The following is a 13,507-nucleotide window of genomic DNA, read 5'->3' as shown; positions in this document are numbered from 1 at the left end:
GTGACCAACACTTCCTTACAGCACAACTGCTAGTGAAACCTATGCTCATGAAACTAAACACTAAGTTTTCCAAATAGCTGTGCATTAAAAAGTTAATTGCCAGCTTTACAGCAAGTTTTTGCACTTGTGTCTCTTCCCTGTATTTTTTCACAAGCTAATGTCATCTGAAAAATGGGGTTTCAGAGTAAGAACTCAGAATAACAGCAACAAGAAAACAATGACAAATGAAATTTGGCTTGTGCAAAACAATCTCTCCAAGACAAACTGCAGAACTGGGTTCAAAAGCATCCTTCTGTAGCCCAGAGATTGGTTTTTAATTGTGATTCTGGCTGATTCCTTGACCATCACCACAGCTCTTCCTTATCCTGTGCCTCCGTTTTGCCATTGGTTATCAAGCAAATCAAAGTGTTGTTGATAAGCCTGATTAAAGCAGGGAAATTCTTCTGCGGAACGTGCAAGCACACGCTATAGATTAGTTCTGTTATTATTGACAAAGACTTGCGTTAAAGAAAAAGTTCTGCTGTGCTCTTGATTTTCATTCATCGGACTGTGGGTTACACCTGGGGAGACCTACGTTTTTTTTTGCTGCACACATCACAGGTTCATTTTTACATACTTTGACTGTAATCAGGTTTACAAGACCCTGACAAAGTTACACCAAACACAGAATTGTTTTTCTTCTAGCAGTGTGCAAAAAGAATAATTTTTGGACAGCTTTTTCCCTCCCTTGCAGTCTACAATAGCTTCAAGTAGTATTTCAGATCAGGTAAAAGCATAATTGAATAATTTTAGTAGCCCTAAAACAAGCCAGCTAGTATCAAAATGCTCTGATTTCTGAAGCACTCCTTGGAATTTTAAAGGGTCTTTCTGGAATCAATCATTCTGGCACATCATACAACCAGGAAAAAACCCTCTTTCTTCCATGCACTAATTTGTCATAGAAATCGGTTCTCTTGACATTGTCTCCTGTGCCAACAGATGACAGTCGAGAGAATATATGTAAGAGCCACAGACTAAGCAAGCTACAGATAGTAGATTACAGAGTGAAAAGCAGTCCAAAAATCTATATTAAACCATAAAAAAAAATGAAACTTGGCTTCTCTTAGAGATAAAGATTTCTGCTCTATATGCTCTTTTTCCATTTCCCAAACTTTTTTTTTTTTTTTTAAAAGGATGCACCGCTCATGAAAAGAAATATGATGAGTAATAGCTATTTCCCTTTAATTCTGCTTCCTATAGGGATTTGCTTGTTGGGATCTCACATGTTCAGCGCCTGATGGGGTCGTACGTCCCAGCTGCAACCTGCTTAGCTGTGTCATCAGTGCATGATGACACAAAGAGAATGGAAAACGCGCTTCAGCTTCAACTTGCTTAAAATACAGAAATGAAGTAGACAATCTGAAGGCAGGATGGGTCTCCACCAACTGTGTACATGCTAGACTACCACAAGACCCATTTCAGGACCTCCAAGCCCTACACCCTGCACACAGGTGCCCACACTGTAGCTCCTCCTGGTTTGACTTCAACATCCAAGAGCTCTAAGGCCCTTAAAACAGAGCCCATGGATACTGTAAATACAAAAAGAAAAGAGTGTTTGGGCTACAAGGAAACACCCATGGGAAATGTGGTGGCGCAACATATCCCCAACTGTGATACACGCCTCATTAAAGCCGGTGAGCCTCTTCAAAGCAGTCACGCAGGTTGGCTCAGCACCAGGACCTTCACCACAACAGCACTTTGTGCCATTGGAACGGCTGCAGAAGTAGCTAGACTTTTTGTATTTTTGTATTTTTTTTTTTTTTTTTTTTTTAAGGCTGTGGATATCCATTTGGGGATGTATGTTTTACCTGCCTTCTGGAACAGGAACATGAAACAACTGAGACTCACAAAACTTCTGCAAGACCAGTTCCTTAACGCCCCCAATTCTAAAGGCAGAGACAAATGAAGTCAATATCAAACTCAGGATGTGCACAGGGAGCTGCTACCCCTGTGTTCAAACCACAAGATAATTCTTCTCCTTTCAGGCCCTGATCCAGAGCAAATCAGTTGGAGTCTTTCTATTGAGTTCTCAATCAGCAGTGTAATCACTTTAGCATGTGTCAGGATTAAAACCAGCCCTCCAAATAAGACCATGTCTACACTGCAAATGCCTTACTGATAAAGAAATACCAGCACAGTAAACAGACAAAGCATTCCTGGGGCGGTGTAAACTTACACTGGCAAATCTGCTCTTTGTAGTGGTATAGTAAAATCATCCCCGCAAGCAAAACAAGCACCATTTTGAGGTATAATTGCATCTACATGTGTAGTGTTTGTTCACTGAGAGGTGTCAGTCTGACCAGAACAGCTGTGCTCATAGAAATCTGCAGCACAGACCTGGCCTCCTTTTTTATTTTATTTTATTTTTTTTTTAAGTTTGAAGTAATTAATAACAATCAACATCGACTCTCTGGTCCAAGTGGTATCAGTTTGTCTCTTTAGAGGTTTAGACAAATTGGCTGATTTAAGAAAGAGAAAATAAAAGAATTTAACATGGCTAAATGGGTTTGCCCTGGCTGGTATTTAGAAGAGTGTACAGCTATGGAAATCAGATATACTATGTGGAAACACCAGTTCTCGACACAAAGCCAGGCTTTGTGAGTTTACAGCTAGATTTTTCCAAGACCCTATTCAGCAAAGTCCTGTAGTCATACCCTGCTAGTTCCACAGATGGAGGAAAATGGTGACGTGGAAGAGATCTCCCACATGGCCACCCTCCCTCCAAGGCGGTAATGACACTGTCTCTTGCTGCAGATACAGATATCTCTGTATCATGTTGTGCTGTAAGAAGTGAGAGCTGGAGATTACCAAAAAAAAAAAAAAAAACCAAAAAAGAGGAGAATACAAGGCATGTACAAGGCATACAAATAATGTACAAGGCATACAAATGTAACCAGCCAAAAAGGAGGAAAAAATCTGGGTGGAAAAATCCTTTTGAGGGGAAAATGCTTTTCCTGGGATGCCTCTGGAAAACAAGAAAAAAACACTGCTTCGGCTAGAAAAGTTCCCTTCCTTCTCTGGATCACACTGTTTGCTCTTATTGCCATGCTAGGTACAATGCCTGTTTTGACAATGTTAAGATCTGTTTAAACAGAACCAGATTTGGCTTCATGATGTGAGATCTGATAAAATTATGTGAGGAAATCCTAATTTAACAACCAATCCCTTGAATCACATTTCCTTACCCCTAGTGGAATCTGATGCTGATAACCTAATATGAACTCTCTCCTTGCTCTTTTGCATATGTCTAATGCAATCACTGCTCTGTCTGCTGAGTCTCATCTTCACCCCAACTCATCTGCTTCCCCCCATTCCCTCCTACTCTCATTTAAAGCAGGGTGTCTGATTTACTCATCTCGTGCTGTTGGCACCTTTTTTTGCTGGGTTCTCAGCAGCCAAATGGCTCATTTCCCTGGGATATCTTTTCAGTCACCATCCCTAATCCTTGATTTCCATTATGTCCCCCCTCCTCTATGGGGGTAACCTTTCTAATTCTCCTTTTTTTCATCAACTCAAACGACCAGTTTCATTTGCCTTTCATTACCCTCCACTGATTTACAACTAAGCAAACTCCTCTGCTATAGGAGCTGGAGAAGACATCCCAGTGATGCTACCACTGCCTCTTTTGTCTCCAAAGGCTCTAATACCCACCTAAGCACTGACATTTCTCTTTCTTTCCATACTGACACCCTGACCATCATTCGTTGCCAGTCAGTACTGCATAAATCATATATTTCTTCCCTTTTCCCCATAAGGAAGAATTAGTTAATTAAACAAGCAGAACTGGAGCCTCAGCAATCTCTTGTTTACTACAGACTTTGCCTCCTTAGCTTCCAGTTTTTTCCAAGCTGTCCAAAATGAATCAGGCACAGGCTGCTTCTCTATTCCCAAACTCTAATCAGAAGGCTGTGCTTACTCGCTAAACACCACTTCAAATTTTCTTCTTTAAAACACCACACTTCACTCCCACGTGAACCAAACAGCCACCATTGCCCGGCAGAGAACACGGTCCTAACACCTACCCTGGAGGAAGATGAAAAATGAGACGACTGTTTCTTAGCTGTGCATACTTGAGAAAGAAATATGTATTTTCTTCCCTCCCTTTTGCCTTGCTGAGCATGTTGCTGTTGTGATGACATGTTGGAGGTGATTAGGCACTCGGTTTGGATGACACACATAACTTATCCATGCGGCCAGCAAAACCTCCGCACAACACCTCCCCATCCATCTCTACAAATCCTCTCGGTTCCTACCCCAGCCTTCAACACCCTGGAAAGTTATTTATGCCTAAGTGAATTAGCTTGCTAAGGATAAGTGGAGTGTGGTGAGCCAGTAGTTTTCTTCCACAAATGAGAAAATAACTAAGGGGTTCTCATATCTCAGTGTTGCTGAAAACCAATTGGCACAGCTAATTTTGGCCTGACAAGTACACTAAGGATTCTCTACATTTCCCATACAAGACAATTTTATCAGTTCACACTTGTTAGTGCAAAAATCTCTTTTGCTATCTTTGTTTCTGCCACTTCTCTTATCCTGTCACTCTCCTGGAATAAGTGTACTGGCTGGGCACTTCAGTAGCCATTTTTGCAAACACTCTTATTCCATTACAGAAAGATATTCACACATCCACAGAAATGACAGTAGATTTCAGTGTAGTGCTTATCACAGAGAAAGGACAAGACAGCCTAGTGTACCTACTGTATTGCCTGCTGCATTACACAAAGATGATCTCTTTTTCAACAGCCTCCTTTCTGGAAGAGACAGGAAACATTTCAATTGAATCCTTTAAGCAAAAAACTATTCACGCAAAGGACAAGAGAGAGGGAGGAAAAAAGTTATTCACGATGATTCATCACTGCAAAGGTAGCGCTTGTAATTGCCTCTCACTTCTGAGCCCATGGGTCATGGACTTGACCGGGGTTGGAGTGTCCTGAGTTTCACATTTTGGGTTGTTAATCTGCCTGGCCATGGGGACAGCACACCAACCTGCTGACAAAGCACTTTCCTTCCCAAAGCATGGAAAAAGAAACTGTAGAAACAAAACTCAGCCAGAGGTTTTGAAGGGAGAGAGCCTAATTTCAGGGGATTGGGATTTGCAGGTGGGAGGTGATTCACCAAGTTTTGCAACTCCTGGGAAATTGGATATGTGTTGAATTAGACAGGAACGGGTCAAAAGGACTCCGCTGGACATAGGCTGAATTTGGTGCTGATCCAGCTATTGCAAAGCATTGCTTGAAGCCTGAAGGTTTATAAAGAAGAGCAGGGAGTAGGACGGACATGCAAAAGCCCTGATGGGAAGAGAGCTCTTCTAGGTACCTAGGGACCTTAGGACCACAGGCAGCACACATGGTGAGTGATCTCCACAGGATGTGGAAGCTCGTTTTATGGTCCACTGAACCTCCTGAGAAGTAGGAGAGATTGTCTAAACCTCCCCAAGTGAAGGAAAGTCACAGAGGCAGCATGTCCAACGTTTTTCCTTCTAATCCAAATCATTCCATGGCACATTTCTCCACTCAGTCAGAGGTGCTAACCACAGATCTCTGAGGAAAGCAGAAGTCAGGCACTGTGAAAGGTCATTTTCTGAAACTGGCTGTAGAGCGTGCTTGATTCAAAGCAGTAATTTAAAGTCAAGAACTAGTATTTTTCTTTTTAAGTTGATTTCTTCATATGGTTCTCTCCCCTGTAGCCTGTTTGCTCTCCATAACTGAGCTTACCCAGGGGCAGAGGTACCATGTGGCCAAGGGCTACAACCCCTGCAAGTTCTGCCCATGAGGGGACCCTCCGCACCACACACAGGAGCAGAGTCCTCTCAGCTGCACTGCAGCTGCTCCCCCACCGGTTCACTTGCTATTTTCCATCTTGCACATCCGGCAAGTCAAGACAGTCTATTTGCACCCCACAGAAGACACTGGGGATTCCTTGCAGTGATTCCCTCCTCTCATACCTTCCAACAGAGAAAATCATTGCTAATCTTCCATGTGTAACACACGAGAAACTTATGGAGATGACTGCTTTCTCATCAGTAGCCCTTTCCCTGGGGAATGTCAGGAGTTGTCCTCTACTGCAGATTTTGAAGCTTGATAAAGAAAAAAAGTAAACAATAAGTTTTAGTCAGTGTGCAGGCTGATTCTGCACCTACACAAACATGTATCAGTGCACTATGTGGTTATTTTTAGCATCTTTGACAACTTTGGGGGAAGAAAGGAACTTTGACAAAAGGTTCATTGCATGTAACACAGAAGAATTCAGTCTACAAGTTCAAGGAGGAGGAGGGAGAATTACTATGCCAATTCATAAGCCTATGAGACATTCAGAGGATATGAAATTTTCCAAAAAGCTGGGGATTCCAGTTCAGAGTATTTCACACTTTGCAGTCCCCGGGGAGGCCAGCCCATTCGCACAGACCCTGGCTGCTGGGAATCCAGATCTCACATTAGGCCATTTGGAATTTATTTAACACATGTCACACATAACGCAAGACTTGCTTCAGAGGAACAGGCAAATCTACTTGTAAGTGTGCATTTACAAGACCAGAAGTCATGGAAACCATGCTCACTGCTTGTCAACGTATTCAAGGGAAATCGTGTAATCAACTTAACGTAGCAGTTATCCTTTACCTAGAAGGTCAAGCTCATAGTTCCTGTGTGTCACCACACTTGGCTATTAATCACTCAGGAGGAAATTCATCATTTTTATTTAAATTAAACTGTACAAAATGGGGTTAGGTCTGAATTCAGATATTCAATCTCTCTTCCAGAGAAGCTGCAAGAGACAGACTTTCTGCAGTTTAATCCCAACGTTTTGGAGAAAAAAAAGAAGAAAAAAAGAGAGGAGAAAAAAAAAAGAAATTTGAGTGGAAGTTGCTAAAACACTTATCTCCTCATCACAAGCTGTGAAGGAGACAGGTAGCTAAGCTGTTCAACACCTTTTTTCATCTGGTCCTATGTTTTTCTCAAACAGTTTGGATCCCATACTGAACTTCTGTCACTGGTATTTTCTTCTTCCACCTTCTCTATTTCATCCCCTACGTGACTCACGGCAACTCAAGAAATGAAGGGAAGGGACAGTGATTGTGGGTCACTTTAAATTAGACATGATTGTCCAAAAGCCAGCAGACGGCGCTTGTGGAAGACAATGTGAAAACATCATCATCACAGCGTGGTGCCTGGAAACAAACTGAGTCCTTCGCACTCTGAGAACTGTTCATCCTAAAGGCCCCTCTAGACAGTGCTCCAGCTCAGTAAACTAATACTTAAATTCTGGAAAGACAAGATCACATTTTCCCCTGCCTGTCCTTCTAAAATCTCATATCGCATTATTATAATATTTTTTTAATAAGTGTGCCAGAAAACTGACAGTAGCTCAGATCCCCCTCCCCACCAGTCTCCTCAGGTTGTCTCTCTCTACCTTGACTTTCCCTGCAGCAAATGAAGCTATGCCATTTTTGTTTTGAGACTGTTTCAGAACCTGCCACTTTGGGATGTCTCTCCTGTGCGTTAACTTGCATCTGGTTACACTCCAGAAATGCATTCTGCCAGGTCAAGAGTTTTTGTTTCCTGGGAATTAATTACGAAAAGTCTTCATCCTCAACATGTACAACTACTTCGTATTTGCTGCCTGCATGCTTTTCGCTTTCCTGTTTTTAAACGTGTTGGAATGGTAACAAAAGAGATAATCCGCTTTTGTGGGTATTCCCATAATTAGCAACACACACATCTGGATAGAGTTTCAATAGTCCACTGTTATTCAAACAATTTGTAATCACACAGACTGTGTAGTGAACCAGCAGACCGGAGCATATAGCTTTTCATTATTATGTGGTATACAGTACCCATAATATACACAAACTCAAAAACCTGCAGCAGCAACAATGACACATTCTGTGTGGCCTTATTCACCAAACAGCTCTCTAAGAAGCCTTTATCAAAAGATGCAACACATCCACTAATTATTTGGGGTTGTAAGTGGGAAGGAGGTGTAGAAAAATCTTGCTGTATCTGTTCAACATTCCAGAAAGTCAAGTCCAACAGCATTTATAGGATTTAAAAAATAAAGACTATAAAAGTCTAGAGCTCAGAGCTTAGTTATATGGGTGCACAGTACCACAAAACACATAACAGTAGTCGATTTTACAGGATGTAACATTACATACCAGCACAGTCAAAGGCGGGATCAAGGCATTAAAACTTTATATTGTGACTCATGCTCAAAGATTTGTTTCAGACTGGATACCATGACTCATATTCTCCATTCCCCCAGTGCTTTATCCCCTCCTTCCCCATGACCCAAGCTAAATTTTTATTAAAATGCTTTGGATGCAGATTCACTTTTTTTAAAGCTGAGTATTTATTTATTTCAATCTGTAACCTGTCCTCGCATGCTGGAGTCCCAAATGGCATGAATGGAGCTACTTCCACAAGGGCCATGAGACTGGCCTATCTGGAAATGTTTACTGCAGAAAGGAAAGAGGTTTATTCCTGCTCCTTGGCTGAAGCATTTTCCTTTTAATGACAGATTGCCTGGATGTCCTCAGCACAGGTCTAACTAGGAAACCCCCTCCCCAGCTTGACTGGCCCCAACACAGCTTTCAGAACATCCTATCTGAGCCCACACTGTATTGCCGGCCAGTACTGAACCATTTCTACACCATGTTTCAGATGTTTCAAAAGGTATCTCTACTAGTTGTTGACTACAAGACTTTATGTTAAAAATGTAATATCAGAAGAATGTATGATTCAACTGGTTTATGGAGAAACAGCACAGGGCTGTACAAAATTCAAGCCTGAAATTTCTTCAAGTCAAAGACTGTCAAGGGAGAGCACTTATTTGTGAAATGCTTTATACAGAGAAGGCGATTGACAGGTGGGTGAATATGACTTAATGGTGATAGCCTGGCACTATAAGTCAGGAGTTCTCCCAGAGACTCTTCTTGTTGATAACCTATCTGAATCAAAGAAGTAATTTTTAATCTTTATATATTTTTATATATATATATCTTTATATTATATATAATACAGAATAATACCACAATAACTGCACTGTTACCTCCCCCCCAAAAAAAAATCTGCCATTCTTACTTTGCATATTGTGCAGTCTACTTGAAGAACTCTGAGTTTGGATGAGCTTGAAAACATTTATTTATAGCAGGGGCATAGAGTTTGTGTCTCTGTCTGTTGTGGAGACTCTTGGGGCTTTTGGTGACAAGACCAAAAAAAGAGACAGTATTGAGCTTTTCAGCATGGCTGCGCTGGGATAAAGGGTATTTCAGAGCATTCTAAGACCAATATTTTCCCCCATCTCTCTTCTCTAAATTCTGTGAAATGCTTTCTGATTGATGTTATATACATCAAAGGTTGTTAAACCGAGTTGTAGTAAATACATTGATTTATCCTTTTTTTTTTTTCTTAAAAAAAAAAATTGTGTATTCACACAGTCCTACTTAAATAATAATTCTTCAACAACAAAAGCTGATATTCACCAAAACCTGATGCGTGCACATGGCACGCATTCTGGCAGCACGAATCTACACGACAATTATCTGCATGTTTTGACTAGCTCCTAGTGTTGCAGATCTAGGCGGCATTGACAATAGATGCTTTCTAGCCAATCCCATACTTTTTTCAACCAAATACAAGCAAAGAATTTATTCTTGTATGTGACAACACATTCTTATTTCTCAAAGGTATTGTACAGCTACCTTAATGCATGAGAAATGTGTTGAGGTGATGAGTTGAAAAACACAATGAAGGTGCCAATCAAAACTTAGAATACTGACAAACACTGAAGAAATTCAAACCTACATACAAAAGCTGAAGCTCAAGGCCCATGTGAAATAAAAATTAAAAAAAAAAAAAAAGAAGAGTTATATTTGATTTTAAACATTACACTTTTTTCTTATGAAATGTGAGTAGTTTAATTTTTCAAAAGTAAAGTTACAATAAGCAACAAAATCTCTTGCACAAACTGTGCAGGGTAAGTTAATTTTGAATATAACTAAACAATGTATCAGCAAAGTATTCCTTTCAGCTTCCTGGAGACTTGTGTATTGCCAATTTATAATTAGTTGCAGATTTTCAGTTACTTTCTAGCTAACAAAACAGTTTCATTTGCATTGTTTACTTGCCACTTAACTCAAATTGTACCCAAATTGGTTATTTTAAAACGTGACACAGATTTTCAGGGCCAAAGCAAATTCTATATATTTTAGTGTAACGAGCATCTGTATTTCAGTCTTCAGTGATAAAAGTGTACAGGATTTGGCCAAAACTCAATCAACTCCATCACAATCTCAAAATGCCTCCTGTGCAATTTGTCAAAAGCAGATTTCTTGGCAACAACACATAAAACTACAGCAATGTATAATGAAGAACATAATCTCAGAAAATACATGAAGTTTGTTTTGTGTACTAATTGAAACTGGGAAACCACTGTAGGCAAATTTAAATTCAACAGAAGATCAAAGAAATTAACCATCAAAATATCATTCTGTTACTGTGCTTAAATACAGTCCACTGCATTCGGTTTCATTCCTGATAGCCTCACTCATCAGGGGCATACTAAATTCAAGGTGCAGAAATTTGGGGGCAGAGTGACTAACATGAGTGATTTTATTTGGTGTTATTCAGTACCAGGCAGATCTTGGCTAACTCTGTTACGTGATATTCTTTATGATAGTGGACGCTGCTACAAGATTTAAGAACTGACTGTCTGCACCAATACCTTCTGTCAAAAGATTGCTATTACCAGGGGCAAGAAGTGTTCTCCTTCACGTATCCATTAAATACAGATGACTTTCGACTTTGAGGATAGTAAGTGCAAGCCTTTGATCAGCCTTTGTTGTAGTACTCGTTCTGTAATTGATCACCTTTCTCCTCTCCATGTTAAATAATCACAGGTTTCAATTTTTGCTCATCTGGATTTCCCTACTCAACATCTGTAATTGTTCTGCAAATTCTTCCATCTTTGCTAGATGATGGGGGAGGACACCTGTTATCTGGGCTAGACAGTCTCCTGAAGATAAGGACACACCCAGCACGGAGCAGAACCCTCCCATCTCAGTTGTTGCACTTGGAGGTGTCCTCATGGACCTGAGTGGGATGGCACCAGCGTCACTTGCCCGATAAGTTATGACAGATTCATGGCTTACAAGTTCACTCTAACTGTGCGCACGTTTCTGTTCTGTGTATTTATTTTGCCCTTTCTGTGACAAATCTTGTTCAAAACCATGTTATCTAAACCAGTCTGGTTTTGTAGAGGTATTCCACAACTCCTTCTCCTCCTCCCTAGTCCTGCCTTAGGCTAGAGCTGTCTTGGCCTTGATGTCAGCACCAGCAGAGATTACAGATCCACCGCAGCCAAAACTGACTGCAGTAAATAAACAGAGAGTTCAACAAAAGCTGCACAAAAGTTCCCTGGACATTTTACATTGAAGTTTGATTTTGTTCTTGGATTTGGGCTGGTGTGTTCCATGAATTGCACTAGTTTAGATTAGGTGGCATGATGCACAGATGATGTTTTTCCAGTGGAGAACCGTCTTTTTGGGGCAATGTTATTGCTATTCTTCGCGCTATTTACCTACTTCTTTTCCCTTTCAATACAGCATGACAGCACTAGAGCAGTCTATATAACACAGATCCCTAATACTAACCTATAGTATTTCCTATGGAATACTACCTAATTATATTCTATGCACAATAGCAATTGAATAAAATATATATGTTTAAAAAAAAAATAAATTGAAGTCTACCATTACTAGCCCCGCTCCTGAACACCCATTATTGTCTCCTTCCAGCAGTAAGAAATGGACATTTAATCTTACTTTTAACTTTTAGTCTTTAAATCAGTTTTAAATCCATGACAAGACTTTACATCCTACCCCATTGTTAGCAAGATTCCTTAATTGCCTCCTTTAAAAGACTTTATCCGACCCTTTTGAAAGTTTAAATAAATTATATCCACTGGTTCTCCTTTATCCATTATTTGTTAACTATTTCAAAGAAATCTGACGGGCTATAGAAATCGTGCTGATTTGTCCCCATCATATTATCCTCATCTAGGTCTTTTATAACTTGATCTTTAATCATTCTGTCAAGCATATTTCTTTATATTGAGGTGCCTCCCAGGTTTATAATTTCAGGGATCACCTGTAACACCCATTTAAAAGGAGAGGAACAATGTTGATCATCCTCCAATAAAGCTTTTTATTAAAAAAAAAAAAAATAACACACTGTCGCCATTTAAGTTGCTCTGTTAACAGCCACAGTTATTTACATTTATGATCTATAGGCTTGATCACTGCACTTAGATATAATTCACAGAATAACAGAATGTTAGGGGTTGGAAGGGACCTCAAACAATTTGCCAACTTGGAAAAATCTGCAACTGGTCCAGACATCACCAGCTCACCTCAGCAGCTGGAGTCACCGGGAAGACATCCCCACTGTATTCTGCTTTTGTCACTGTCTCTTTACAGAACTGAACTCAAGTAGTGTCTCAATCCCGACATTCACTGCCCTGCCAGGTCGGACCCATGCTTCCACAGAATGACACCATCTCTTGTAACACTGAGCTACACCCTTCCCTGAGGACCTGCTGTAGGATCAGTCAGCAAAGACGAGGCTTGCAAAACTCAAAAGACAGTTGTCTCAGAGGCTGGTGCAAGAGTAAAATTAGCTTTTGCAAGAGAGGAAAGTAACAGCAATACCGTACCACTTTCCCAGCAAACAGCAAAATTTATTTATTGAGTTTTAATAAATAATAGAAATAAGCATATCCAGACCTTTGTCAGACAATGAACAGGGCAGCTAAATAAGGAAGACAGATATGTATATTTTTATTTAAACTTTAAAATGCATAAGGCATGCAGATGCTATTTTGACAAGAGAGTGAAACCTAAAATCCTAGAGAGCAATGCTGCTCGAGTTTCCTCCAAACTTGTATCACTGCCATACAGATCCAATTATCTATTACAAATTAATTCTTCTAGTCCTTCCAGCACATTTTTTATCCCTTTGTCTCTGTCAGAGCGCTGCTGTCACTATTTGCAAAGAACACCAATGGAGGAGGTATTTCCCCATTGCCTAGTGATGCAAACAAATAATCTAGCTTTTCTACACTCTCCTGCTCATCAAGCTGAACTGGGTTTGACAACTGGAATGTATTAATTAAACCCTTGCACGTTTAAGGGGAAAAGAGTCATTCTGCCAAATAAAATGGGACAATAATGAGGACAGCACTGGAGCATCTCTACTCAAAAGTTGCCACATTTCTAGACATGCATTCATTCACCCACTCATCCCTCCTCCCTCCCCCAGGATCACCAGCTGGGTATGAAGTTCAGAAACAACATAACAGCAAGCAGCAGAGGAGGTGAGTGCAGTGTGTATTTTTTTATTTCCCTTATTAAAGACATGAAGAATTAATTGTTTTTAAGAAGATCATGTATTATTTCTTCCCACTAGTCTCGTGA

General features: G+C 40.3%; 1 protein-coding gene across 7 annotated transcripts in view; it reads right to left on the bottom strand.

The window, feature by feature from the left end:
- Positions 1–13,507, bottom strand: part of VTI1A (vesicle transport through interaction with t-SNAREs 1A) — a 265,072-nt gene that overhangs the window by 36,207 nt on the left and 215,358 nt on the right. The gene's annotated exons all lie outside the window — the stretch shown is intronic.

Source organism: Nesoenas mayeri (assembly GCF_963082525.1).
Source record: "Nesoenas mayeri genome assembly, chromosome: 7".
Taxonomy (NCBI): Eukaryota; Metazoa; Chordata; class Aves; order Columbiformes; family Columbidae; genus Nesoenas; species Nesoenas mayeri.
Note: the sequence above shows the minus strand (reverse complement) of the source record. Positions and strands in the feature narration are given on the sequence as shown.